The sequence below is a fragment of the Camelina sativa genome, chromosome 5, assembly GCF_030686135.1.
Source record: "Camelina sativa cultivar CO46 ecotype springtype chromosome 5, ASM3068613v1".
NCBI lineage: Eukaryota > Viridiplantae > Streptophyta > Magnoliopsida > Brassicales > Brassicaceae > Camelina > Camelina sativa.
The window spans coordinates 32,993,576-33,009,079 of record NC_141884.1 but is presented as its reverse complement, the minus strand read 5'-3'; the positions used below and the strand labels follow the sequence as shown (position 1 = coordinate 33,009,079).

Here is a 15,504-nt window from a genome sequence, read left to right as displayed (position 1 = left end):
ACAATAACAAACTGTTTAGAACAATTATTAAATTTAATATTATTTATAAAACTAAGATTAAATATTTGCATCCCTCAATCATTTAATAATGACATATATATTTTAAAACTAAGATAATATTTTGCTTATATTTTAAATATAAGATATTATATATAATTTTGCATTGTACATCGACGCAGTGACATTTTATTAAAATCTAAAAAAATAAAAATGTTACATTTTATTCAATATAAGATATACAACTAGAAAAAATCAAATAGTTAAATTGAGAATTCTAAACACAACTGTTTCAATATGGGTTTTGTTTTCTTTTATTGATTATACTAAATTTATATAATTCACGAGTTTGAATATTGTATCATGTACCATGTTGAAATTAGAGTATGAAACTAAGAAAATTAAATCTAAAAGATTATAAAATGTATAAAGTAAATCCAATAAAACTTCTACGATTATTTTATAACTAACAAATTATAATAAAGTTGACGCAAACATTTTTCATGCTGTACAGCACGGATAACTATCTAGTTATTAATTAATTCTTCAAACAAGACATGTCTAGAAGAACATGCAGAAATATTATATAATCAACAAAAATTCAATTCAGTTATTATAAATAATTAAACATAAATATACCAAATTATCCAAAAACTTAACCACCATGCATCTTTTTTTTCTTCTTGCAACACAAAAATAGACTCCTAAGTATTATGAAACAATCCTTCCCATTTTTTTTTTAATAATAATAATAATTCTCTAGTGGTCACAGATCCACTAACAACCTAGCAACAACCAACAAAAGCGGATAACCAAACATTTCCATTAATTAAACCAATAAAGATTCCAACAATAAATAATCCAATAACCAACAAAGTCAAATAACCAAATTCCAACATCCTACAATGTTCCATCAACTCAATTCTAGCAACCAAACAATAGCTAGACCACAATCAATCAAGCCTCTAGAACATCCTCCTCCTCATCGCCTTGATTCCACGATCACATTTTGCCTTTACCTGCACACCACAAACAATAATTGAGATGCGTAAGTATTATCATAAATACTTAGTGAGGCAATCCTCTCATCTATTGGGCTATACATACAAGCAACAAAGACTATCTTGTTAAGGAAAACAAGCAAAACACAAACAACATATCAAACCAGGAAAACGAGTTTCGGATAAGTCTGGTGTCGACCGACGCTAGGTCGGTGTCGATCGATGCTGGCACAATCATGGTGTTGACCGACACCTAACTGGTGTTGATCGAAACTGCCTTCGCAGACGCGAACTGCACGAATCCGAACGACAAACCTCCATTTTGAATCGCCTCCAATCCGTCCCAAACTCTCCCAAACGCCTCAGGAACCTATGGAAACACAAAACCAACCAACCCAAGCAAGCAAACACCACAAACAACAAAGAACAACCAAACAAAAGAGATCTCAGGCTTAGATCAGCCATGGTCAATCACTCAACTCTTTTGCAGGAAGATTTGATTGAGAAACGATGGAAAGAACACCTCAAGAAGTTTCTCCTTCGTTCCCAGCAACCACACTCCCTTCCACAGCAACATATCTCACCAAAAACCACCAAGAACAAGACAAAATCTCTCAAGAACACTCACAAACTCTTTCTTTTCTTTTTTTGTCTCTTTTTTTCACTCAACGGCGACCAAAACAACTAAAACCCTTGACTTGGGCATTCCTCCGCTTATATACTTGGTTTAGGCAAACCAATTAAATCAACCAGCCCAAAATCGCGAAATAAAATCAATCTGGTCGAACTAGAAAAGCTGGTGTCGATCGACACACCCCCTGGTGTCGATCGACACCCATCCCCAAATCTCACTATTTGGTTTGCAGTTGTTACATATTATTACAAATACTTAGTGAGGCGTCATCCCTTCTACTAGGCTATATAAACAAACAATTAATATCATCAAACCAATAAATCATAATACAACATTTAAACTAGGGCAATTAGAAACACAAAGCACGTCTATTGACTGTTGGTATTAATCGACACCTACTCTTGGTTTCAGTTAACATCACCTTCCAAACTGCCTCGATATTGTGCTAGTGTCGTCCAACACTCACACCAATTTCATCGCAAATACAGGTGAAGTCAGTTGATTTGTATCCAAGGGTCTCGCCATACTGATATATTAAAATATGAGCCTAATGACTATCTGGCTCTCTTTTCCACTAAACTCTTAGTCGAGAAAATATTCTTCCATCCAAAACGATAAAAAAGCTAAAAAAAGATGTTTGTTTCTAAAATACTTACCTTTCAGTACCCAAACTATCAAAAAATCCAAAAATTGTATTAATCGCCAGTATTGTTTAGCTACCATCATAAAGAATTTATTGTATAGAAACTACATTTATTCTTTTTGCTTGGGGCGTTTACTAACCACGGGACCATATGAGAGAGAAACCTTTGATTATAGAAAAAAATAATACAAGGATGATTTCGTGCCACTACCGAGAAAAAACATATAATCTGCTGACGGTAGCACAATTTTGATATTTTGATTATTTGGAAGGGGATAATACTTGGGTTCACTTCTATTCACCTCTTCTAAATTGATCAATAGAAATGTACTATGTGCCATGTAATATTACATTTAAATATTTAATAAAGAAATACAATTAAAATTAGACAGAGAAAACAATAGACTAAATAAACTTAACGTTGACGCACCTTCTCCCTAGTCCTCTTCTACAGATAGGTTTTAGATTAGGGTTTTTGGTGTTATTTATTTTAGTCGTCAAACATATCATAGGAAGTTCACATGATAGACACCCTTAGTTTTGAATTTGATTATAGTTTTTAGAGATCAATTTTGTCTCTTCTTCTTTGATCTTAGTTAATCTATGAATTAACAATTTCAAAACACAAGAAGCCGCAAGAGTTTAACATATACCAGCGGTATTAAGACTAGATTTATTTCCTTTCTTCTCTTTTTGAATCACTTTTTTGCAAAATAACATTCACTTAAAAACTAGATTATTAGTTCTACAAAGTACATCGGTTCTCCCATAAGATTACGTCATTACGTAACCAGCTCTACCATATAGCAGTGGTATTAACAAGAGAACGGAAATATTGCTCAGAGTTTGGATCTTTAAGATGAGCACAGTCTAAATTCGAAAAGTTATTTCTATTTCAGTTTATTTTTTTATAACCATGTCAATTGAATAAGAAGGTTTGTTTGCTCGATTTTTCAAAATTTGAAAGTGATTTCTATTTCAGTTTTGAAATTGGGTTTACCAGAAGAACAAAGCTAGAAATACGTCTATGATTTTGGTCTAGATTCAAATTGACGAAATTGGGTCAAATTAATATTCTGAATTGGCTGGAAACTAGTATTAAATGATGTTGGGAACATAGCACATATGAACTTATATTATAAGAACATAGCTCATAACACATATGAACTTATATTATAAGAACATAGCACATACATGAGTTTGTATTAAAACCCTACGTCACGTACATAACGTTTAACAAATATATGCGCATATACATTAAACCCTAATCACTTAACACATACATAGGGGGCTTATTTTAAAACCTCATGCACACAAAACATAACAAAACGAGAAAAACATAAAGACAAACCAAAGGAAACCCAACATAATTGAAGCTTACGGAAGTTGTAAGTTATTAACTGAATTAAGCTCCCCAGTCTCTAAAAAGCTGCTCAAAGTCAAACATGGACGACGATGAGCTCATCAAAGAAGGACCTGCCTCGTCAGTTTTCATGGCTGCCAGATCCCCCGCATGATCTGCATCTGCATTTTCCTCAAGCAGACTCTCCCACCACATACTCTCTCCATCCATTACATTATTCACACGCCCATCTTTTTCCTCATCTCTGTTACATGTGACAATATTATCTGTGTCGGTGATTCCGCCAAGGTCAACTTCTGGCAAGCCGTTGACGTGGCTGCATCCGTTGTTGTTGGAGCAAGATCGAGGTTGAGGCCTTATGGCATTGATTTGTGGTGGTGGTGTTGCCTCTGAGCTACTAGGGTTTCTCTCCCCCATCTGGTTCTTACCCGACATGTCTTGCTTCTTACTCAAATGGGTGTTCCAGTAATTCTTTATGTCATTAGCAGTTCGACCAGGTATTCGACCAGCAATCAAGGACCACCTGCACTCATACAAATATATACATGAGTTACTAATTATAAACCACGTTTTTGTATAGTTTAAGAGGTAATAATTATAAACCTGTTTCCAAGAAGGTTATGAAGGCGAATAATTAGATCAATTTCATCAGAGTTAAGTCTTCCCCTTTTAATATCAGGCCTCAAGTAGTTCAACCATCTTAGCCTGCAACTCTTCCTACATCGATTTAGCCCTACAAAACAAATAATTGGCATCAACTCTATGTCAGAGACTGTTTTTGTCTCCCCTCTATGTTATCACGTAAAACCTAACCGCAGGTAACGTTCACAATTAGTTAGGTCTTTAGTAAAAGTAAAAAAAAATGAGAGTTTTTGACTACTTCCAAATACATCTATGATGGTCTTAACCAACGTAAATATAAATAAAACTAGTGATAAAGAAGAATATTAGTGGTTGATTAGTTGTCCAAACGAAGAAGAAAAAAACATGAATTGATTATCTGTGTGAGTAACATATACCAGTTCTAAAAGGAACTTGGTGCCATTTGCCTTCTCCATACTTATCAATGCATTGCCTCAAGAGACTATCTTCTTCAGCAGTCCATGCACCTCTTCTCACCCCATTATTGGACGATGGAGCCTCCATGGAGAAAATATAGATTTTCAAATTAAGTAACTAAGAAGATTTTAAGATCGATGAATGGTGTATATTGTAAGTGTCTGTGCGGGGATATATATACACACTTTAGGTTATATAGAAATGACGTGCATGTTTGATATCCACATTTGTTGTTATAGCTTTCGTATTAAAGTTTTTTAATAAATGGTTATTCTGTATTACAAAAAACATATTAATTTTTTTGTAATAGGGTCATCTTAATTTGCTTTTAACTAATAGGACAAAAGGTGGGTAAGCTTTTAAGAGAGCATAATGTAACATAACGTGAATGAGTCAGGTGTCATATCTTATATGCAGAAGCAGAAACAGAAGCAATGTGAGTCTGTTATACCATGAGCCAGCCAGCCAGCCAGGTAAAAAGGGTATCTCCGTGAGATGCGCCATTGTCTGTTCAGGACCAGTCCGATAAATTTTGTGGGGTTTTAATATTATGTGGCCCATTATATGAATTCTTAAAGTATTATTTGCAAAAATCTGATTGCTAGCCTACTGTTGATATATATTTTATCTATTAGTATTTCAGTATTTTTTTTTTTTAAATAGTATTAGTTGTTGGATTTTTTTTAGATTTATTGTTCATTCCAAAGTCATCCCAAAGCTTAGTGACATCCCAAAGTCATCCCAAAGCTTAGTGACATTAATATTTTAATTACTATATGTTAGCTTGAAATTTGAACATGTCATTTGCTTCATTTAAAAAAAAAATACTCGGTTAGTATGATTTTTTGGATACAATCGGATTAAAAAGTATTTGAATAAAATCTTATCCATATAATTTTGGTTTAATTTTGGTTATCAACAATATATCCAAACCGATCCAAAATCTGAATTATCATAACCGAAACCGATCCAAATGTTATAAATACATGAATAGATGTTAGAGCCAATATCCAAAAAATCTGAAATCCAAAATCCAAAATATCTGAACCAAATCCGATCCGATATCCGAATGCCCAGACCTAGTTTGTACGTAAAAAAATTTAATGTCACAAATGTGAGACTTTTTTTGCTGTAAAAAAATAAATAACAATAAAACTGTAGTTCTTTTTTCTCTTTTTTATTTTCCATGATGATTGAAATATTCTTTTTCAATCTACGTATAATTGATCACAAATATATTTTGATTCGTTAAAAATAGATTTTTTATTTATGTTATTTTGATATCTATTTTTCATAATTATTTTTGCATCAACAACCATTATAACCCATAATCAATTATGTCATATCTTTATATTTTTATTTGTTGAAAATATTTATCTATATATTTATCTATTGAAAATGTTACCACATAAATTTATTCTTATCACAATTTATATTTATGAAAAACATACAATAAAAATAAGATTCAGTGTTAAAGTTTTAACAGTTAAAGTTTTTACAGCAAAAGTCTCTAGAGTAAAAATCTTTATAGTCAAAGCATTTACAGGCACAAGTAACAGCCATTACTAATCAAAACCTATATCTAAATCAGCATTGATTATTTCAGTGTAGTTATTCATTTAATTGGTTTTTTTTTTTGTGGTTTACAGAAGAGAGAAAGGCGGCTGGGTTTCAAGGGTAATGCAAGAAATCATGCAAGAAAGAACTTGTCAAACGAATGGGATTAAACTAAAAAACAAGAAAAAACTTCTCCTCTCAGGGCTTAAAGGAACAGATAATGGAGCATTAGCATTATGCATCATAAACATTAAGCTACATAAGTTGTATGCTATGATTAATATAACACATTTAGTTGATTGGTGGTAGAGTAATAAAATATTAATTTTATATTTAATACTATACTAACTAAATATATATAATTTAAATATGTTTAATTAGAAAAATTAATTACAATCATTGCTATATAATATTTTTAATATATGTTCACATATTTAATAAATATTATAAATTGTTATATATATATATATTTGTAATTTAATATTTTTAAAAATCTATATACATATTATAACATATTAATTACAAAACATTAATATATATATATATATATAATTTAACACATTAATCTATGTTTTATTTTATAAAACATTATATCTATATTTACATTTTTAATTTCAATAGTTTTAATTGGTTCTTTTGAGATAATATATTTAAGCTGTTAACAAAAAAATTTTCAATATTTTAAAAAACTAATATAAGATAACACATTAAACTGTAATAACATACTATATATTATAAACGTTATATCTACATTTATATTTTAATTTTAATAATTTTAATTTATTAGATAAATTATTAGATTATTTTAAATAATAACATAAATAAGTTACTGATAAATATTCTCTCATAACAAATAAATTAATGTTTTATGAAATCATAATTTTTTGACACTTTTAACAAAATCAATTAATTATATAATTATTGTAATATTTATTAATATTTTAGAGGTAAATGCTTGACAAATACTTCAAATGAGAGCATATGAGAGCATCTGCAGCTTCTAAATGCTTCTGTATATATTTTTTTTTAATAAATGTTGATTGGATATTTGGATGATAAAAAAAAAAAAAAAACTCCTTCATATACACTTCCAATCATAGTCTTAATCCCTGATTATAGACTAGGTTTGTAAATAAAGTAGCACAATTCTGAAACCCCTAACGGGCCGAAAATGGGCCTTTACAAAAACTACACCGAAGACCTTGCAAAAACCCTAATTACAACGTCCCCTATAAATTGACAGCAATCGCCGATTAAAGTCATCATCAGTCACTGTCACCTCTAGGATTCTCTTTTTTTTTTTTCTGTGAAGTTTCTTCTTTAGGATCTTTAGGTTTTATTACTTACTTCATCTTGTTTATAGAGAGAGAGAGAGAGAGTTGGCAGTGACGACTCGGAAATTTCAAGCTCAACAGACCGGAATGAGGCGTTTCTTCCATTATTGGATGATTCGTTTCTGTGTCGATACTCCCGCTGAACTGAGCCTTCCTCTCTCTCTCTCTCTCTACCCCTTTGTTTTGTTTTCAATATTAATAGGACGCGAATTTCACCAAATATTAGTTTATGAAACCTACCAATACTTTGGATACACTAATCCTTAGTACAAATGAATTAAGAATAAGCATAGATGAAGATATTTTTGAGGAATCTTTAAACTAATATAAATCACATCAAATCATGAAAGCTATTGAGTCCTTTAAACCTTATAATTAATACTTTTCATTATCTATTGAAAGTAAACATGGTGAAAATCATAAGAAATTATAAGAAGGAAGAACTATTCATTGATATAAACATCCCTTGACTGAATATGCAATTAAAAATCTAAGAGAAATTATGAACACAGTTATTATTTTCTGATATTCATCAAACAACTTAAGTATTAAATCTAGCATGAAGAGTTATGTGTGTCCAAAAACGAGAAAGGTCTTCTTAGTGCTTCAAATCCTGTAAATGACCGATTCTCTCTCCACTCTTTTCATCTTTTTTATTTTGCTTGAATAAACCGAAATAACTGTTGAGTGTAAAACAATGGTAAGGATAGGTATAGTGTTACCGTGGAGAGTTCTTCAGATCCAGACTAAATTTCTTAGGAGTAGTAGAGATGGAATCACCACGCAGGACTAGTTACATTTTTCCTTGCACCATGTTCATGAAATCATATGTGATTTCAATTTTTTTTTTGTTCTGAACTCATGTTGGTAGGTTCCCAACTCTATTTCCTAGTTTAACTGTCACATATTGGTAGGCTTGGTACGCAGACAATAAATATCACATAGTAATTTATAGGATCAGTAAAAAAAATTCTTCTTTTTGAGAAAATGGTCCAATTAACCTGTCGGTACGTCACATGTTTCGTCACATCTCTCCCTAAGAAATTCTAGTCCAAGTCTCACCGTCTCTTGCGCAAAGAGATCTGAAACTTGCATATATTTCACTATGGATCATACACCTAGGAGATCAAGATCAATTGTGTATGTTTTATTTTCATGATTTTTAAACCTGTGATACTGTGAGACTATGAGCAAAACGTGTATTTCCATAGAGTTGACTTTTTTCTCTCAAAGTTGACTTTTTTCTCTCAACCACGCGATCCTCTTCTTTCACCCTCCACCTTCGCCGATCTCGACGTCGGTCACGTCCGCCCATCATGGGCAAAAACAAATAAAAAAAAAAGCCGCCGCGCGGTACCCCCACTGGGTCCGCCACTTCCGTCTCTTCCCCGTCGTTGTCTACCCCGCCTGAAATCCAATACTCAGCTGGGGAGACCTCTCCGTCAAAAGTGTTGCCTGCATCTCCAGTGAGGTCAGCCAACAACGAATCCCCTGTCACCAGCACAGCCCCGATCCTCGAGGCAAACAAAGTGGCAACTGAAAACCCTAGATCCCCAATTTCTAGGGCTAAAACATTCCAGCTGTAAACCTGGAAATTGTATCCCCAACCGTCGCAGCAACCACACCTGTAGGGATTGTAGGAGCTGCAACACGCGCAGAGGAGTTGATTCCGGCTAAGGCATCAATTGAGTCAGTGAATCCTCCCCAAAAAGAGGATTTCCCCTGGAAAGACCTAGTCAAAGATTCGACTAGCCACCTCCAAAAGAAAGGTACCCCATTCACCCTGGAATCTGGAGAAGCCTGTGTGACAATACCGAATACCGTTATCGAAAAAAACAAGAAAGCCTGGGATAGTTTCATTCTTGGCCAATTCTACAAGGAACCTCCTTCGCGTGGTGCAGTTCATGCTATAGTCAATGGTATATGGAGTAAGCAAAGGAGAGACATCACTATCTCTAAAATGGAAGGACATTCTTTTCTCTTCAAGGTTCCCTGCCCAAACGCCAGAAGAAGAATACTCAGTCAATGTCTATGGCAAGTAGACGGCCAGACCATGTTCGTGGCCAAATGGTCTCCTGATGTAACACCCAAGAAGCCGGAGTTGTCTTTAGTTCCCGTCTGGCTCGACTTTCACGGTGTCCCGCTTGAGTTTTTCAACAGGGAGGGTCTTGAACACATAGCAGGCTTGGTAGGACATCCAGTATGTCTCCATCCCCAAACAGAGAAGCTAGTCAATATTGAGGTTGCGAACGTGTACACTATCATCGATCCACGTAAACCCCTACCGGAAGCGGTGAATGCACGTTTCGAATCAGGCCAGATTAAGAGAATACGTGTTTCGAGTCCTTGGCTCCCAGCAGTCTGTAGTCACTGTAAGAAGGTGGGTCATACTATCTCTCGCTGCGCCTCTGCCCCAGCCCTTTGTAAGTTGTGCGGATCAGTGAAACATTCTGAGGCACTCTGTCCAAGAGCAAAGAAAGACAAGAAAAGTGGAAAGGCTCCTATCCCCAGCCAGCTCCCGATTGTTGAGACGGTTCCCCCCCAGAACCCTGTCCTAAAGTCAACAGTAATGATTCCTGCTGAAAAGCCTGCAGCTCTTGGAATCCAACTCTCGGGTGCAACAAGTCCTAAGCATGCCCGTGTAGCCTCTCATCGCCCAACCCCCACCTTCTCCCAGGCTCTGAAGTCGGATGCTGGCAAGCTCTGTGTTGACCTGTCATCCAATCTTTTCACTCACATATCTCCTCCCATGGGGCAGGAAAACCAGCAAGACAACTACTCCGAAACAGACAGTATCTCGGGAGATGAAGATAATCCGGATGCAGAATCTGACAGATTTCTCAAAGTCATCTCCAAAAGGATTCTGAAGAAGCAAAGTGTCAAAGCAAGGGCTAGAGGCCCTTTATCCCTCTAATCCCATATCCGTTTTTATAGATATTTTTGTCGTAATGTAAGAGGTCTAAACGACCCTGTAAAGCGAAGAAGCCTTAGGAATTGGATAAAGCTTCATAAACCTCTTTTTGGCGGTATAGTAGAAACTCGGGTTAAACCTGACAAAGCGCAGCGTATCATGTCTTCTGTGGCTTCAGGTTGGAACTATGCGGATAATTATGACTTCTCTGATCTTGGGAAGATCTGGGTTTTTTGGCACCCTACGGTGCAGGTAACAGTTTTGTCTAAGTCCCTCCAGATGCTGGTCTGCGAGGTGAAGTTACCCTTTGTTAATATGGAGATACTAGTATCTGTTGTGTATGCGTCTCCTTATTGTAGCGAAGAGAGGAAAGCTCTTTGGCAGGAAATTCAGGAACTCTCATCCTCCCCTATCGTCAGCAACAAGCCTTGGTTAGTCATTGGTGACTTCAACCAAACTCTGCACGCTCATGAGCACTCCCCGTCTTCTTCACTCCTACCCTCTCGAGGTATGCGGGAATTCAAGTCCTGCCTGACCATTTCTAAGTTGGACGACCTCCCATTCTATGGAAACACCTTCACTTGGACAAACAATCATGAAGTGGGGCTTGTTGCAAAGAAGCTAGACAGAATTCTCGTCAATGATGACTGGCTTCATTCTTTTCCAATCTCCGTGGGGATCTTTGGGGAACCGGGATTTTCAGATCATAGCCCGTGTTGTGTAGTTTTGGACCCTGCGAAGCCGAAGCTAAAAACTCCTTTCAAATTTCAATCTTTTCTTAACCGCAACCCAGACTTTCCCCCATTAATCAGGTTATGGTGGAGTGCTTTCAACTTTGATTGTTCCAAGATGCTGTGTTTTTCCAAGAAGTTAAAGGAACTCAAGAGCATCATAAAGGACTTCGCGAAGGATAACTATTCAGGTATTGAAAAGAGAGTCAAGGAGGCCTATGAGGAACTGCAACTTTGTCAGAGAGCTCTATTAGCCTGTCCGACGTCACAGGCCCTCGAAAGGGAGAAAATTGCTCATAAGAACTGGAGCACTCTGTCTCTTGCTGAAGAAACATTTCTTAGGCAAATAGCTAGAATATGTTGGCTTGAAGAAGGGGATACAAATACGAAGTTTTTCTACAGAGTAATTTGCACCCGACAAGCTCAAAACCAGATTCTTTATCTGATTGATGAGAATGACCTACTTGTGGACTCAAAACAAGGCATCCAGGAACTGGCCGTCAATTACTACCAAAGTTTTCTTGGATCCCAGTGCTCTGCTCGTCCTCCTTCAGTTGAGACGATGGCTGCTCTCATACCTCAACGATGCACCTCCTCTGCTTTACAGATCCTCAATGCTCCTGTAACCCCGACAGATATCAAGCAAGCGGTTTTTTCTCTCCCTAAAAACAAGGCTCCTGGCCCCGATGGGTATCCCGTAGATTTATTTACTGCTCATTGGGACGTCGTGGGTCCTGAACTCACGGCTGCAGTTCTCGAGTTCTTTTATTCTGGAAGCTTACTCAAACAATGGAACTCCACACTTCTAACTCTCATTCCCAAGAGTACTAACGCCTCAAAAATGGGTGACTTTCGACCCATTGCTTGCTGCAACACCGTCTATAAGGTTGTGTCTAAGATCTTGGCTAATAGATTAAAGACTGTTTTGCCTGAACTCATTGCCAACACCCAGTCTGCCTTCATCCCGGGTCGCCTGCTAGTGGAAAACGTTCTTTTAGCAACCGAACTGGTCCAGGGGTTTAACCAGAAAAATATTTCAGAAAGAGGTATGCTCAAAGTCGATCTGAAGAAAGCATTTGATTCTGTTCATTGGGATTTTGTCATCAACGCTTTGAAAGCCATGGAATTCCCTGATCATTTCGTTAACCTGATAAGAGAGTGCATCACCACTCCTTCCTTCTCAGTGGCTATCAACGGTGAATTATGTGGATATTTCAAGGGTGCTAAAGGACTAAGACAGGGAGACTCAATCTCACCGTATCTGTTCACAATAGTCATGGAGGTCTTCTCGCAGATGCTAAATAGCACGTACAATGCTAACCTCATTAGCCACCATCCTTCAGGTTTGAACCCCCAGATCACTCATTTGGCGTTCGCAGACGACATAATGATTTTCTTTGATGGAAAATATGGATCGCTGCAAAATATTACCAAGGTTCTTAAGGATTTCTCTAAGCTATCGGGACTCCACATGAACGTTGACAAGACAAATCTGTACCTAGCAGGTGTGAACCAACCTGAAACCACTCGGATCTCTTCCATTGGATTCAGGCTCGGTTCACTTCCCATCCGGTATCTTGGATTACCCCTGATGCACCGTAAGCTCCGGATTGCAGAGTATAGCCCCTTGATTGATGGGATTATAGCTCGCCTTTCATCTTGGTCTACCCGTGCTCTGTCGTATGCTGGAAGAAGAGAGCTAATAGCCACAGTTATTTATGGCACAATTAATTTCTGGGCCTCTGCCTTCTTGCTACCTAAAGGATGCTTGAATCTCATTGAGAGCCTTTGTGCTAATTTCTTATGGTCGGGGGATATTCATAAGAAATCAAACGCGAAGGTTGCTTGGAGCGCCCTCTGTTTACCTAAACAAGAAGGGGGACTTGGATTTCGTCGCCTCTCCACTTGGAACAAGACTCTCTGTCTGAAGCTTCTTTGGCGTCTGCTTACAGTCACGGATTCTCTCTGGGCGAATTGGATCAGGAACAATAAGATCAAGGATGATGTCTTCTGGCAAATCGACGAAAAGTTGCAGAACTCCTGGACCTGGAAAGCTCTGCTTCAACTACGGCCTCTAGCCATCAGATTTCTAAAGTGTGAATTGGGTAATGGTCAGCAGGCGAGCTTCTGGTATGATCATTGGACCCCTTTTGGCCAGTTAATCCACTTCCTGGGTCACACAGGACCGGCTCAAACTGGTATTCCTCTATCTGGGAGGGTGGCTCAGGCCTGCTTCACAGATGGCTGGCGTTTACGTCCTGCCAGATCGCCTCAAGCCGAACTGCTCCACATACATCTAACCACAATTCACAACCCGGCTCTGTCCTCTGTTTGTGACAGGTTTCTTTGGTGCACAGCAGGAGAATCACATGACACTTTTAGCACGAAACGTACCTGGGAAGTTCTACGGGAGAGATCATGCTCTCTTAGGTGGACGACCATTGTTTGGTTCAAAGGTAATGTACCAAGGCACGCTTTCATGATGTGGCTCATGCACCTCAATCGTTTACCCACCAGAACCAGGCTAGCAAGCTGGGAAATGCAAGTGGATACTAACTGCTGCATCTGCGGAAACTACCCTGAAACACGAGATTATCTCTTCCTCCACTGCGACTTCAGTGAAGAGATTTGGCTGCAGACGACAAGAAGACTAGGGTACAACTCTTTTGTCTTCCACACTTGGGATGCGTTTGAGTCCTGGCTCGATTCTTCTGATGAAATATCTACCTAAACACTTCGCCGGATTGTGGCTCAAGCACTCATGTATGCTATCTGGATGGAGCGTAACAATCGACTTCACAACCACATCTCAACCCCACCGGATATCGTCTTCAAGGCGCTTGACAGGCAGGTTAGAGACACGATCCTAGCGAAGAGTCACAGGAAAAAGTTTTAAACTCTTATGAGCGATTGGTTACGATCCCTCTAGACTACACTCTGAAGGAGATTCCTTTCTAAAATAGAACCTGTTTTTTATTTTTTTTGGGCAAGTTCTATCTTCTTGTATCTTTCGTATTGTACCATGTACAATCAATTTTCTCTAATGAAAATTCACAAATTTTCAAAAAAAAAACGTGTATTTCCTTAATATGAACATTTTGTAATGTAATGCTCTAATAAGATAAAATTTGAGGATTTTTTAAACATATTTTTTGTTACTGAAGAGGCAGTGAGGGCCGTCATGAGTTTATTATAAATAGAATTGTTGGATACTTTTGAGTATGCGGTTGAAAAAATATATAAGTTCTGTATAACTATAACGAACACAAATATATATATATATATGTATGTATGTATGATGTAATTTTATATAATACATCTATATGTTTAAAAAAAAAATGAGAATAAGGGAGACAAACGGGATAGAAGAAAGTTATACAAAGAGTGAAACGTGAAAGTGAAGCTCTATTATTGCTTACTTCATCTTGTTATTTCACCATCACATATTTATTGGGGCTAAGATCCACATATGACAAATAAAATTACTTGGCAATAATGCAATTTGGGATTACGTATTTTTTAAGAGATGAGGTTTAGAGATACGATAAGTCACTAATTTTTTTTTAACAATAAGGAATTTGTTATCAACAAAAAGGGACCGATAGGTACCTGCATGCTCATTGTCGAGGACAAATTTTCGAATAAGACATGATCTCATAAAAACGGTAACTTATACAAAGTCATTGTCCTACAAGTCTACAACATCTCTCTATTTTGTACCTTTCATCTATAGACTATAGTTTCTTGATTTTCATTGTCGACCAACACCAAGAGGCGTTTCTTCATTTCTACTAGTGTTAAGAATATTTTCTTTCAAATATATAGTGTTTCCCATAAGAACATGTTCTGCATGGAGTCGAAAAATTAGATGACGCAACTATCATATAATAACAAGAATCTATTGAGTGTCATTCCGGCGTCATATACATTAGTATTTGTTGAACCGATTGTATTAATTCGTCTTCTTTCAAATTTATCAGTTTTCTTATGATAGAAAAATATCTAGTTGTTTTTGGATCACACAATTCTGAGATGCAGCTGACTGAACTATTGCTATCAAAGAAAGTTAAAGATAAATAATAATTATGATTGTAAAAGAATTAATAATGTGCACGCTACATTCCGGTGATACTGTCAACATCTTAAAACTGTTGTAACAGGATACATTTTGGCGATGTTGGTAGAATAATGCCAAGAAAAATCCTGCTTGATATGGATTTGAAATTTTTTTCTGGATTTAGATCTGTAAGCTCTTGATTATAAGGAAAAACCAG

At 36.6% G+C, this 15,504-nt stretch overlaps 1 non-coding gene across 1 annotated transcript; it reads left to right on the top strand.

Moving 5' to 3' along the window:
• The first annotated feature begins 7,632 nt into the window (after positions 1–7,632).
• LOC147944656 (small nucleolar RNA Z107/R87) lies at positions 7,633–7,742 on the top strand. The gene has a single exon (XR_015558831.1). It is a non-coding gene; the product is annotated as a small nucleolar RNA Z107/R87 (small nucleolar RNA).
• Positions 7,743–15,504: the final 7,762 nt, after the last annotated feature.